Source organism: Spodoptera frugiperda, chromosome 11, assembly GCF_023101765.2.
Source record: "Spodoptera frugiperda isolate SF20-4 chromosome 11, AGI-APGP_CSIRO_Sfru_2.0, whole genome shotgun sequence".
In the NCBI taxonomy this organism is placed as follows: Eukaryota; Metazoa; Arthropoda; class Insecta; order Lepidoptera; family Noctuidae; genus Spodoptera; species Spodoptera frugiperda.
In genome coordinates this window covers 279965-294880 of record NC_064222.1, presented here as the reverse complement: position 1 = coordinate 294880, position 14916 = coordinate 279965, and the positions used below count along the sequence as shown (strand labels likewise).

Below are 14916 nucleotides of genomic sequence, written 5' to 3'. Positions count from 1 at the left end.
TGCACGTATGGCCTCGACCGCAAGTCCTTCAAACTGGCGGATGCGCCGCCAACTTGCGAACATGACCGCACTGCATGATACAATCACACTAAATTAAGTTTACCGGTTTCAAACACTACGTGTATCACCGGCCGCTCCCTTGAGTGCGGATGTAGCTTGACTGTGTTAATCTGAGTTGAGTATTATTAGGTTACATCATGTGACAATGTTCTATGATCATCTACTAATGATTGATCAGAGGTGTACCATCTGTGTTTTCCCCGAAGGGATCGGCACACATTACGGCACGACAGTGTCATACTGTACAATGTGTACGGGTGAACATTGTACAGTGTACAATGTTCGTCAGTGGGTGAACAATGTTCACCATTTGTGATATAAGTCACATGTAATAGGGGCTAACCTATTGCCGTATACTGGGCACAATTCCAGACTCCGTGCTACTACTGAGAAATTTACACAGACACTACTTGTACGGTAGTCGTACTTGCAACCACTCGACCAACAAGGCACTTGCAACCACTTGGTAGATAAAACCTATTCTCATTGTTGTTAATTCTAGACGGTAAAAACATATTTTGCACAAAATTTCTGATACATTAATAGCTTCTATTTTCTAAATACCACTTGCTAATAGAACTAATATAACATGGTCGCCATCACAGTATCATCTATGTAATTACCATTGCTTTAAGCAGCAGCATTTATATTAATTAGTCACTCTCCAATACCACACAATAATACAAATGATTGTAACCAGTTCGATTCCCCCGCAGGGAGCCACAACATGGCGCCGGTAACAATGGTTGATACTAAAGCCCCGCTACGCTGTGGCACCGCCGCCCTCCAACAAGTGGGCCGTTTGCTTGCCATCTCAATTATACACACAAACCAACAGATTGAATTTAATCAGATAATGAATATCTACTCTAATAGTGATACAGATAGGGTTGGCATAAACCATTTTCCTGATATGGACAAGGTTTATCAAGAATCTGGAAGGAATCCTTAGCCCTCCATCATAAAGTAGGCAAACATGATGATGCAATTTTAACGATTTGTGAAATTTTCGAATACAAAATAATCCAAAGGATATTTTGATCTGAAAGCCCTAGTTACAGATCGATATCACCCATAGTATTGTGTGTCTATTAATTGCGATAGGAGATACTGTAGTGCAGCATTGTACATAGATAGCTATTATCAGAGACGTACCTAGCGCCGTATCTGCCGGCATTATTATACGGGGCCCCGGGCTACGACGGACCCAACGTGCTTAAGTAAAAAATAGAAACTTCCCAATTTTTATTTTTCTTTCAGAAATTACAAAAGTCCAAATAATCAATTTTACCCGCGTAAAGCATGCGTTTAAAAGTTGGCAGCAACTTTAGGAAAATTAACGTCATCATAAGGACCCCCAAACATGGACTCGCTGTTAATGCATCGGTAAGTCCCTTCTTTGAAGCTTGAGAGACAGGATGGGAAAAGTCACTAGATGATGTTGTCCCCATCAAAAAAAAAGAGAGAAAACCGGGTCCCCTCAAAGATTTTTTTATACGGGACCCTACCAAGAAATACAATGCCATTGGTAGTTTAGATGCATTCATAGATATTCCTTTAAGACTATTGAAAACTGTCACAAGACAAAGTACACAAACTTCATCTAGTCTATTTACTTACTTATGTGTATGGAGTTAAAGCTGTTTTTCCTGTAACTGTAAAATACACTAGAAAGTTGTACAGTTGTAAACTTCTAGACTAAATCAATGGAGCACTCACTCATTCTTGCACTCCCAACATCTTTTACCAATAGTAGGTACTTTCAAACCGTCATATTTACCTACAAAACCTCTGTGACTAGTACATTTTGACAGGAAACTCACAAATCAATGCAAATACTAGCTACTACTGGCGACTGCTCACAAATCAACCAGTTATTATAAAAGGATATATAAATATGTCAGTTTTCCACTCACACATATATTTTCACATTTCGTGTTGACATTTGTTTCCGAGCTAATCTCGGAATTATGAACTGTATCAGATGTACATCACATAAATCACTGCAGTTGTGTGAGTTGTAAATAATGTAGTATTGCTTTTATTTTAATCGTGTATCAACTCGAATAGGATTACAATTGCTCCCATTTTCAGACTGTGGATTACCTGAATATCAGATGATATGACTGTGAATATGAATTACATAACGTCACACGTTTCATTCACTGTGAGCTCATTATCATCATCGTCATATCACCCACAAGACGTCCACTGCTGAAAATAAGCCTTCTCCAGTGACTTCCAGATCGGCTGATTGGAAACAACCTACGTCCAGCGGCTCAGGTCGTCACTCCACCTTGTGGGTAGACCTACGTACGTGACGTCTACTCGAGAACCTTTCTGTCCCATTTGCTGTCGGTTCTTCAAACTATGTGCCTCTATACTACGTTTTGTATTTTTATATCAACAAAATACACATAATATGTACCAGTTTTCAGGAACCAAACTAATTGATTGACAAAACGAAAACGTCTAACGTCAGCTGACTACATGTTCCATAACTGTTAATAATAATAATAACATCTACTTCACACATATTCCTGACAGATAAGATAAATCAAATCATACATTACAAGACAAGACGAGACATATATTATAAACTAACAAGCCATTCAATGCGAGTCACATTCAATAACATTAACCATTCCTTTACACAGGTGCAGAGATGAACGCGAAGCTGGATCAATGTGTTTGTAGCGAAGACGCGCAAACAAACAGACAACAAGCAATATCTTCCTCATACATACCACGTCACAAGATATATTAAATATCTAAGCTATAAGTCCCATCTATTTAGAATTAACTATTTAGTTAACCAACACAAAGTCAATATGTTAACGGAATACAAACTGCGGCGTGGATGGGAAACCTCGATTGACTAGGGATGGGAATATCGATATTCTGATTACTATCGATATTACCTTAATACGGTGTAGTCGTGTTTATGTTAATACCAATATTATGTTTGGAAACGTGGAAGGTTCGTGGTTAAGTTGGTATAGAGGCGGAGCTCTGATAATATTACGGGATAGATAAAATTTCTCGTATATTAAAAGGTCTTATAAGTGACAAAGTTTTATGTTAAAAAAATCAAATACAATTTAAACTAACAGACTCGTAATATGAAAGATAACTACCAAACTAAATCACTGTAGATTTAGAAGCATCAGCTCGTTTCCATCCACTGCTAAATATACACTTCAATAGCACACCACTGAGCGCAATCTTCAGCTATCCGCACCCAACTACTGGAGAGCACCCTCCACTACGTTCGCCGAGTCACGATCTCCACTCAAGAACACGTCTACCCAAACGGTCATTGGTTCTGTCAGCGACAGATTCATTTAACAGATATAACCGTAAATTATTCAATAACAATTGCAACCTCAATTCCTGCAGGAACACCCGATAAATAATAACTTAAACACCGTTCCACTGAAACGTTATCCATTAAATATTTTACGTAAAGTAAATGAAGTGAACGAAAATGAATAACTGAGATGAACATCAGACCGCCGGCCGATGGCCGCCGGCCACAATGACTGCTCCAGTTCAGTGTGACCGCAGCTTTACAATTTAAAGCAGCCATTTTGAAAAATGGCCGCTGTTTTATTCCACCCAGTTAACTTGTGCAACTTGTGATGACAAATTGCTATAAGCCACATGTTCCCGTGTCCATATTGTCGCGGAAACAGTTGTGTTAAGTTGTGTTTTAATTGCTATTTTTATTCATGACACAGAGCAATGGGAGAGAAATTAACTTGAGTTTTATTTATTGGTTTCTGTATGAAAAGGGTTGAATAGTAAATACTGTTTTATATAATTGTTGTTGTGATTTTCTGTGATCTACACGAATTTAGGTGTGGAAATATTTTAATGTCATATTCATTAGGTAAAAATAAATACGTATTTTTATAGTTACGCTTACACGCCAAAAAATATCATGTATACATAGTAGCATTCAACTAACAATCTGCCTTCTATTTCAATAATTAAGACAACATTGATCTACTATGTCACAACACGCACTTCACAAGCAAATGTGTTCATGTCGCTGCTCCATAAACATTAATATTTTCATAAATACTAAATATTTACGACTGTTCCAACGACCAGGCCACGAATCAAAACTAACAATTTAAATAAACTTAAATAAATACTTCAATGCAATGTTATAGTAGATATTTATTTTTATCGATATATTTTAACAACATCACTACTCATTCATAAGACATTTCTCGTTGTAGTAAGGTAACGAGGTAAAACATGAATAGATGGAAATATAAACTCTGTTCTGTAATTCTCCATTGAAGGAATATTAATTTAATATTTTAGCATAGGAATGCAAGCAAACCAAGTTAAAATATCATTGTTAAGTATTTATTATTGCAATTGCAACCTCTCTAAAGATCGCGTGATTTCTTTAGGTTTTGATTCAAAGTCAAAGTCAAAATTATTTATTTCAAATAGATCAGAAAAGTATTTTTTAACAGTAAAGCAAATGTAATAATATTAAAAAGGTCTATCGGGCAGTCCTCTAGTTGCTCTTTCCAAAGTGTAGATTCGAATGGAGAAGAACGAGCAAGTAACTCCTTAGGTAACTCTTTTCCAATCAGATTCACAATACAATTTTTGGTTACATTCTTCGATTTCTTTGGGAATCTATTTCTATTTAAAACGCGTGCCGTGTATACGTGCAAAAAAATAATATTAATAGCTCGTGCGCTATTAATACTCGTATGTCACCAAAAACCAACCACGTTTGTCAAACTACAACACGCCGGTCATGCATCACACGAACGGATTTCACAATCGGAAGACACAAGTCAACGCGGACAAAATGATTGTTCCACATTGTATGGCGCGCGAGGCACACACAGTTTGATATCCAACAGAAATAACGTTTATTATTCTCTAACGTTTATTTAGCACTTAACTTCATCAGATAAAATATATAATTAACATGTAAAACACACCTGGTGAGCGGTAATGCGAGGTTAACCTACAACAAGAGTGTTACTAAGCCAATTACGAGTGCTGAGTGGTGCCTCGGGAGCCGTTGCAGTCTGATATATTCTATTACTTTGTTTGCTAAACCCCGGTCTGGTCTTCGTCTAATTGCGAATAAGCACTTTCTAAAAACGATGTACAACTTGTTAGTCCATTATCAATCTTTAAATTTTCATTAATGTTCAGTTTATATAAAAGTATATAAGGTCGTGAGGATACAAAGCAGGCGCATTTGAATTTATTACGTCTGCCGTGTAGTGATTATCATATAAAGTGATTTGGTACGTGGTAACGTTATTATTATGGACTAGCTTTTGCCCGCGACTTCGTTCGCGTGGAATAGTGACTTCCGGCAAATTTTTGGTTTTAACCACATAGTTCCCATAGCTATAGGCTGATGATGATGATGATGAGTTCCCGATCTCGCGGGATCTTTTCAAAAATGAGATGTGGAAGATATTCCAGGGAACTCTTCAAAAATCAACATAATGAGCTCTGCGTTTGATTTTAATAGATGTATACTCACTTAGGGCATTGAAAAAATAGTTAAAAACGGACTTTAACTAAAGAAATATTATAATCTTTCCGAACTTAAGATGAAAACTAACTTAAAACTAAAGAAAGCTACGAATTACGAATTTATAACAATTAAAAAAGAAATTATATTACAACCTATCCTCTATGCTATAATAACCAAGCTTAAACTAAATAATTTAAAAGAAACGACTTAAATCTAATCTAATTAATTTATAAATTAGACTTACAATTTTATTAAAAAAACTAACTACAGTAACTACTAATAATCGATATCAAACTAAACCTACGTTAAATAGTTTAACCAGAAAACCAGGAAAACCCAATAAATAAGCTTATTAATTGACAAATACAACGAAACCAATTTAGAATATACGAAACAGCAGGACCACTACAGACAAATAATCATACGACTGATAATACACATTTTCCACGATAGTACCGAAGCGCTCGGCCGATACCCAACCAAATAATTGTAACAAAACCATAGCGCAATCTATTTCGATCCCAACGCCATCTATCGAGGATAAAGACAACTTGGATTATTTATTTATACTCCGTTCGGGCATTTTCTTTGTACTAAAAGTTTAATTATATTGATATAATTTTTTTCATACCTTTTTACTATTTGTTAACTTTTTTCGATGAATTAAAACAATAACATGAACCGAAGTCGTGTAACGATCGACATAGAATTATCTATACTCCGTTAGAGCGTTTTCTTTGTACTAAAAGTTGTATTATGTTATATTTTTCATTGCTTTTTACTATTTTGTAAAAACAAATTTCCAATGAATTAAAACAATAACATGAACTGAACAATTGTAATTACACCATTGCGCGATCAACGCCATCTATCTACGGAGTATAGGAACAGCCCGACATTGTTCAATTCCGTACTATAAGTACGAAATTGAACAATAGATGGCGCTGTATGTCCGGAATAAATATTTTATTTTTATTTTATTTTTATTTTATTTTTATTTTATTTTTATTTTATTTTATTTTTATTTTATTTTATTTTTATTTTATTTTTATTTTATTTTTATTTTATTTTTATTTTATTTTATTTTTATTTTATTTTTATTTTATTTTTATTTTATTTTTATTTTTATTTTATTTTTATTTTATTTTTATTTTATTTTTATTTTATTTTTATTTTATTTTTATTTTATTTTTATTTTTATTTTTATTTTTATTTTTATTTTTATTTTTATTTTTATTTTTATTTTTATTTTTATTTTTATTTTTATTTTATTTTTATTTTTATTTTATTTTTATTTTATTTTATTTTTATTTTTATTTTATTTTTATTTTATTTTTATTTTAATTTTATTTTACATTTATTTTATTTTTATTTTATTTTTATTTTATTTTATTTTATTTTATTTTATTTTATTTTATTTTATTTTTATTTTATTTTTATTTTATTTTTTGATTTTTGAAATAAAAATATATCTATGTCCTTTCTAAGGTTCTAAACTATATCTGTACCAAATTTCAACCAAATCCGTCAAATAGTTGCGGAGATTAATGGTATAAGCATAGAATGTTCGACGTGATTCTTTAATTTGACATAACTTTTTTATTTATGAACCGATTGACATGAAACAAACACTAAATGTAAATTTAAGCATCCCACAATATATTCGTGAAAACCGCATCCAACTCGGATCAGCCGTTTCTGAGATTAGCGCGCACAGACGAACAGACAAACAGACAAACAGACAAACAGACAAACAGACAAACAGACAAACAGACAAAAAAAAAGTTAATTACATTTTTGGGTTCGACATCGACATAACAATAACCCCTGCTATTTTTTTTATTTTTATTTTCAATGTACAGACAGCACTTTTCTACGATTTTATTATATGTATAGATATAGATGTACAGACAGCACTTTTCTACGATTTTATTATATGTATAGATGTTGACGAGATGTTCCGAGATACCTGCGAGCCGAGGGTCGGGCGGAAGGACCACGAGGATCGTGAGGGATGCGATGGATACAAAAAAGGGTCCGCGTTATACTTATAATTTAACGTACAGACTAACTGAAGAAAAGATTCATTTGTACTACAAAATGAGCGAGGGTTTAAGCCGAAAAACCCCCACCGTTCGTACCATTTTTTTCATTATTTAACGTGGACTTACCTTTTTAATCCCATGATTGAAACCCAGTAGAGCGGAGAACTGTCTCCATGTTTTATAACGATATGAAAACAAACATCGCATTTCTCATTTAAAGCATTTTCAAATAGAAAATCCAATAAAACTCTGCGTTAATTTCAACACAAGGTCTTCCTCTAACCAATGAAGTCAAACAGCTCATCATTTCTCAAATCCTGTAGGCCTAATAATATTAAATATTATGACACAAGATTTATTTCAAAGCTTAAAACCCACCATTCGAATATTTAAAATGATAAATCTAACATAGCGATAATAAATGATCTGCAAATGTTTTCATTGATCTCTTTCATCTAATCCGGGATTAAAATAACGTACGTCTAGAATTAATCATGGCGCCTCCTCAGTTTTCCTGAAACAGTGTAATTATACCTACATATATAATATACTGTGAAGTAAGACAGGTGATATCTTGTGTTACAAACCGTGGCTGGTTCGTATTCAAGTCACGAGTCCTTTGATCCGCAGGCAACGAGAAATAAACGAGGGAATGCATCGTGTTTTTTGGAAGAAAATTGGATCTAAACATACATGAAAATATACGTCTATCCTTTTATACATGTTACTGTTATCTATCTCGCTTCGCAGTTTGTCTTGCGATCACTACATAAGCCAAAGCATTTCTTTCTACCAATTTATTTACTCCCACATTTTTCTTCAGTATTAATAGTCTACTTAATTTTCATTCCTACAAAGCAGGTGTATTTTTTGTACTATTTCGAGCAAACTAGACTAAACGTTCCACAGAAATAAACAATTATTTAGATACCTAGAGGTAATGATGCAAATACTGAATAATATTCCGTGTAGAGCCTACAATGTTCATGTAATCTAGTCTTTAGCTGTAGTTAATAGTGGCTTAGCAACAATGCATTGGACCATGTACGTACGTGTACAGTCGGAACATCTGTACAACTGTGTATCCTGCAGCATGTTTACATTAGCAGCACCAGCTGATCACAATGACGGACGTGGTGACACTACAACCAGTAATAATAGACCTGTACCAGAATTATTGGCACACAATACAGGTGAAACAAACACCGCTACTACACACCAACACGCGACCGTCACAAAAACAAAACACTATTTTCAAACACATACATTGCGTGAATCATACGACGTTTCTTTGTTTTTCTTTAACTAAACGAGTAATGGATTGTAAAATTGATGAGGCAACGTCTTTCTCCGCGATACGTCATAGCTAAAAAAATGTAACGACCGTGCACCGACCTCGCTTGCGTCGGTACTAAGGATTAAGACATTCAACTCGCTTCTTTTTTCCTCAAAATTAATTGAAACCGGTGTAGAAAGATGTTTAGAACTGTGCGCATATTTATGCGGATGAGTTTGCATTAGCTACTGATTATTTTTCTGCAAAATGATTGATGATCAGAACCGTTGTTTTAGAAACGTCATTATCAAGGTCGGTGGAAGAACGAGGAAGCTGGGAAGCCTAAAACATTTGCATTTTAAGAATAGGGGTGATGACGGGGTATGGAAATTAAAAATCTATTATTTAGTCCGTCAGTTACGTAATAGAAAAATAGTGGACACGTAGTTTTTTACTTTGTCATATAAGGTAACAATACTTAAATAAAACGAATCCAAGTTTAGGAGTGGGAGCAAATACGTCATTTCTATGTATAAAATGTAATTAGAAGTGACGTCACGAGATATTTCAAATCAATATATTAATATCTTCTAAAATATTTATTTGCGTTAGAAAATAAAAAATACGTGTGAAATGTTTTAGAATAATCTACTAGATGAACATTAAAATAAAAAAATAGTAATCTATAGCGTAATAGAGTATTACGCTATAACAACGTAAAAAGTAATCAAAACCGAAGCGATGGACCGCGTCGCTCGCTACAAGCAAAAATGTTTTATTAAACGTAGTTAAAGTCGAAAGATTGACAGATTTTATAAAAGTCAGGCCCCAAAGGGCTCTCCCGACTCAACAATATACTTTAGTAGCCCAGCGCGCCATATTTGTTGAGCCTTAAATATAATTTATATTCACAACTCTAGAAAATGATAAATACTTAAATCCCTTGCTGGCTAGGAGTGGGAAATTTAATAAACTTTAATATAAATCAACTTTTGTGTTAGTTAAGGTAAAGTTAGTTAATCATGTTTGTTAATTATTTCGTTTTATTATTCATTATCTCGTGTGACTACGGTATATCGGTTGAACTAGAATAATATCTTTATTATAACTTTCGTGAGACACACGTGTAGTAGCTGCGCGACAATCGCCGCATCGTGTCGTGTTTCGCCGAATACTGCTTATCTATACATATAATAAAATCGTAGAAAAGTGCTGTCTGTACATTGAAAATAAAAATAAAAAAAATAGCAGGGGTTATTGTTATGTCGATGTCAAACCCAAAAATGTAATTAACTTTTTTTTTGTCTGTTTGTCTGTTTGTCTGTTCGTCTGTGCGCGCTAATCTCAGAAACGGCTGATCCGAGTTGGATGCGGTTTTCACGAATATATTGTGGGATGCTTAAATTTACATTTAGTGTTTGTTTCATGTCAATCGGTTCATAAATAAAAAAGTTATGTCAAATTAAAGAATCACGTCGAACATTCTATGCTTATACCATTAATCTCCGCAACTATTTGACGGATTTGGTTGAAATTTGGTACAGATATAGTTTAGAACCTAAGAAAGGACATAGATATATTTTTATTTCGAAATCAAAAAATAAAAATAAGAAATAAATTATTTATAAATAATTCTATGTCGATCGTTACACGACTTCGCTTCATGTTATTGTTTTAATTTATCGAAAAAAAGTAAATAAATAGTAAAAAGGTATGAAAAAAATAATATCAATATAATAAAACATTTAGTACAAAGAAAATGCTCTAACGGAGTATAGATAATTCCATGTCGATCGTTACACGACTTCGGTTCATGTTATTGTTTTAATTCATCGAAAAAAGTAAATAAATAGTAAAAAGGTATGAAAAAAATAATATCAATATAATTAAACTTTTAGTACAAAGAAAATGCCCGAACGGAGTATAAATAAATACATAATCCAAGTTGTCTTTATCCTCGATAGATGGCGTTGGGATCGAAATAGATCGCGCTATGGTTTCGTTACATTCATTTGGTTGGGTATCGGCCGAGCGCTTCGGTACTATCGTAGAAATAGTGTATTATCAGTCGTATGATTATTTGTCTGTAGTGGTCCTGCTGTTTCGTATATTCTAAATTGGTTTCGTAATTCGTTGTATTTGTCAATTAATAAGTTTATTTGTTGGGTTTTCTTGGTTTTTTGGTTAAACTATTTAACGTAGGTTTAGTTTGATATCGATTATTAGTAGTTACTGTAGTTAGTTTTTTTAATAAAATTGTAAGTCTAATTTATAAATTAAATAATATGAAAATGAAAAAACCCTAAAACAAGAAAGTCATCGTAAAATTGTAGCAGTCGGGACCCATTCTAAATATGAAGACTCAGTGTTTTCTAGGATGGGTCCCGACTGCTTCAATTTTACGATGACTTTCTTGTTTTAGGGTTTTTTCATTTTCATATTATGAAGAAACGCAGTCGGGTTTTTTAGTTTTTTAAATTACCTTATTTTATTTTATTTTCTTTTAGTTTTATTATTTTAATATTTTGGTTATTAAAGGTATCTATAGGATATCTAGTGGCACTCTCAGTTAAAATGAAACAAACGGAAGCTGAAATCCATCGAGTTGTTTAGGCTAGAGATTGAGCAATATTCGAATTTGGCGCCAAAAATCCGCCATTTTATTTTTTTATTATTTTGATATATCCAGTGTCACTCTCACTGTAAATACGAATCTAACGACACCACTCAAGCTGAAATCCATCAAGTCGTTCAGGCTAGAGAGTGAGCAATATTCGAATTTGGCGCCAAAAATCCGCCATTTTGTTTTTTTTACTATTTTGATATATCCAGTGTCACTCTCACAGGAAAGACGAATCCAACGACACCTCTCAAGCCAAAATCCATTAAGCCGTTTAGGCTGTAGAGCGTGCCAAACAATTATACATACATACATACATACATACATACATACATACCTACATACATACATACATACATACATACATACATACTCTCGAAAAACATAACCCTCCTTCTGGCGCAGTCGGGTAATTAGATTAGATTAGATTTAAGTCGTTTCTTTTAAATTATTTAGTTTAAGCTTGGTTATTATAGCATAGAGGATAGGTTGTAATATAGTTTCTTTTTTAATTGTTATAAATTCGTAATTCGTAGCTTTCTTTAGTTTTAAGTTAGTTTAAGTCCGTTTTTAAACTATTTTTTCAATGCCCTATGTTGGTGACAAAACATATGAAAGAGGATACATATCGTGAGACGACAGAGGCTTGCGGGGAGCGGGGGATGAGGCGCAGCGAGTTGCCCCGCGCGCGCAGTGACACATTGACTCATGGGACACGGAAGGAAGCGCGCGTTCTTATTATCTTATTCTTATTATATGAACCTATATACTATTATACATACAGTCCGCTATTTTATTTCGCCAACAAAGTGGTCCTCTCTCCGTGAAGAAGGATTTTAAGGACGTCTTGAGGCTTTTTTGGAGAATATTCCGTGTCAAGAAATCAAGAATTCATGTGCGTCGGTCGGCGGCCATTACGTCAATTTTCGAATTTCGAGAAGGTCAAGGAAAAAAGGAAAAACATGTGAAGGACGAATAATCCGTCAAGTCACTGTGGATAAAGAATAAGACATTTTGTGAGTTCGTTCCTATTTATTCCTCTTATTCCATCTTCTCTTTGCTATTAAAATTCATATTCTCCTTTCTCAATTTAATGTCCATTTTGCTAAAACTTGAGTCGGTGCTTTGTGCATTCTTCATACTATTCATTCAAATGCATGCATCATGTCTGAACTTAAGACTTTAATTAAAAAACGCTCTGCTATAAAATCTAAAATTACTATTTTTGGCAATCATATAAAATTAATTGAAACTTCTAAACCCTTAACGGAGTTACAAATCATAGATATACAGTGCCGTTTACGAAAAATTGAGCCCTTGTACGAGGAATTCGACACCTTACAGACTGAAATCGAGATCCTATCTGACGAGCCACCAGTCGAGGAGGTTCCCGCGGAGCGTGTGCAGTTTGACAACGACTACTACTCGCTTGTGGCCCGAGCCAAGAGCCTGCTTGCTGCCGGGAGGAAGGACAGCGAATCTGTGGCGGAGTTCAGCGACGCAGAATCAGGTGGGCGAGTAAGAAATTTGGTTAGGCTACCTAAAATTGACTTACCACATTTCAGCGGTGGCTATCAGGACTGGCTCGAATTTAAAGACACATTCCTTTCTCTTATACACAACAGTGATCGCATAGATAATATTAATAAATTTCATTATTTACGGGCTTCTCTTCAAGGAAATGCCGCTCTGATTATTAAAAACATCGACTTTAAAGGTGATAACTATAAAATTGCATGGGAGTTATTGTGTGAGCGATTTGATAATACCCGCTTACTAGTAAATAACCACTTACAGGCTTTGTTTAATATAGAACCTATTCGATCGGAATCAAGTAAGTCGATTCAAAATCTTATTGATGTAACTAACAAGAACATTAGGGCTCTCGCATCATTGAATGAACCGATTTGGGACACGATTATAATTTATATGATGTCAAATAAACTTGATAGTGTGACGGGTAGAGAGTGGGAAGAACATAGAAATACATTGACTTCGTCCCCAACCCTATCACAGTTCATAACATTTTTAAGTCAAAGAGCCAATATCTTAGAAACTTTAGAAGAAAATAGTAAAAATAATAAATTAAAATTAGAACCTGTAAAAGCAAAAAGTTTAGTAATAAATAATAATAATAGCACTAATAATAAAAATAAAAATTATAAACGTAAATCATGTCCATTGTGTGATGATGAGGCACATCAGCTGTTCAATTGCGAATCGTTTAGAAGTCTTCCTGTAGAATCTCGGATTTCAAAGGTAAAAGAGTATAAGGTGTGCTTAAACTGTTTGCGCTTTGGTCACGTAGCAAAGAAATGTTTTTTATCACACTGCAAATATTGCAATGAAAAGCACAACACTCTTTTACACTTGGAAAAATCTGAGCAATCTGCTTCTCGCGATTCGTCATCTACGTCTTCAAAAGACATTGTATTGAAGACTGATGTCGTACCGGTTACTACTCCGACGCGTGTTTTCCTTTCCACAGCGTTGGTGAGGGTGGTTGACGGCAAAGGCAACAAACACACCGCCAGGGTGATCTTGGACAACGGTAGTGGAATAAATATCGTTTCCGAAGCTTTCTGCAGTAAGCTGGGTTTGCCGAGGCAGAACGTGAGCTCCACGGTATTAGGTTTTAATAATCATGTATCCCATAGTACACAGTCTTGCAATCTCACAATTGAGTCAATGCATACTAGCTATAGGACTAACATTGATTGTTATGTGTTTACCAACGTCACCACAGCAGTACCGATCACATACATTGACACACGACATATTCAAATTCCAGCTGGCTTATGTTTATCTGACCCCACTTATACCTTCTAAGGTCGATATTTTTATCGGGGCAGATATCTTTTGGGATATTCTAGGTAACAAAAGGATTAGCCTAGGCAAGCATCAACCTATGTTACGTAGTTCGGAGCTAGGATGGATAGTCACTGGTCACATCTCGAGCCCGAAAGGTACATTCAGTCAATGTCTTTTTACTCAAGGACAACTTGATATTGATCTCACTCGTTTTTGGGAAGTAGATAGTGTTTCTCTTGAGCATTCTCAATCCGCGGAGGAACGTGCGTGTGAGAACAGTTTTGCCGTTAACACGACTCGAAATAACGATGGTCGCTTTGTCGTCACCATTCCTCTCAAGCAAGATCCACAGGTCTTAGGCGATTCTTTTGAGATGGCGAAGCGACGGTTTTTATCGCTTGAACGAAAATTTGAACGAGAACCAATATTCAAGGAGAAATATTTGAACTTCATGAAAGAATACGAGCAATTAGGCCACATGACTGAAAATAAAGTTCTTTTTCCATACAGTGACAATGCCAACTACTACCTTCCTCATCATGGCGTACTTCGGGAGTCAAGTACAACGACAAAG

The 14916-nt window shown here is 34.5% G+C and overlaps 1 protein-coding gene across 3 annotated transcripts in view; it reads right to left on the bottom strand.

Annotated features, from left to right (window-relative positions):
* The window catches only part of LOC118274709 (potassium channel subfamily K member 15), a 52254-nt gene that overhangs the window by 21293 nt on the left and 16045 nt on the right, over nt 1–14916 (bottom strand). The gene's annotated exons all lie outside the window — the stretch shown is intronic.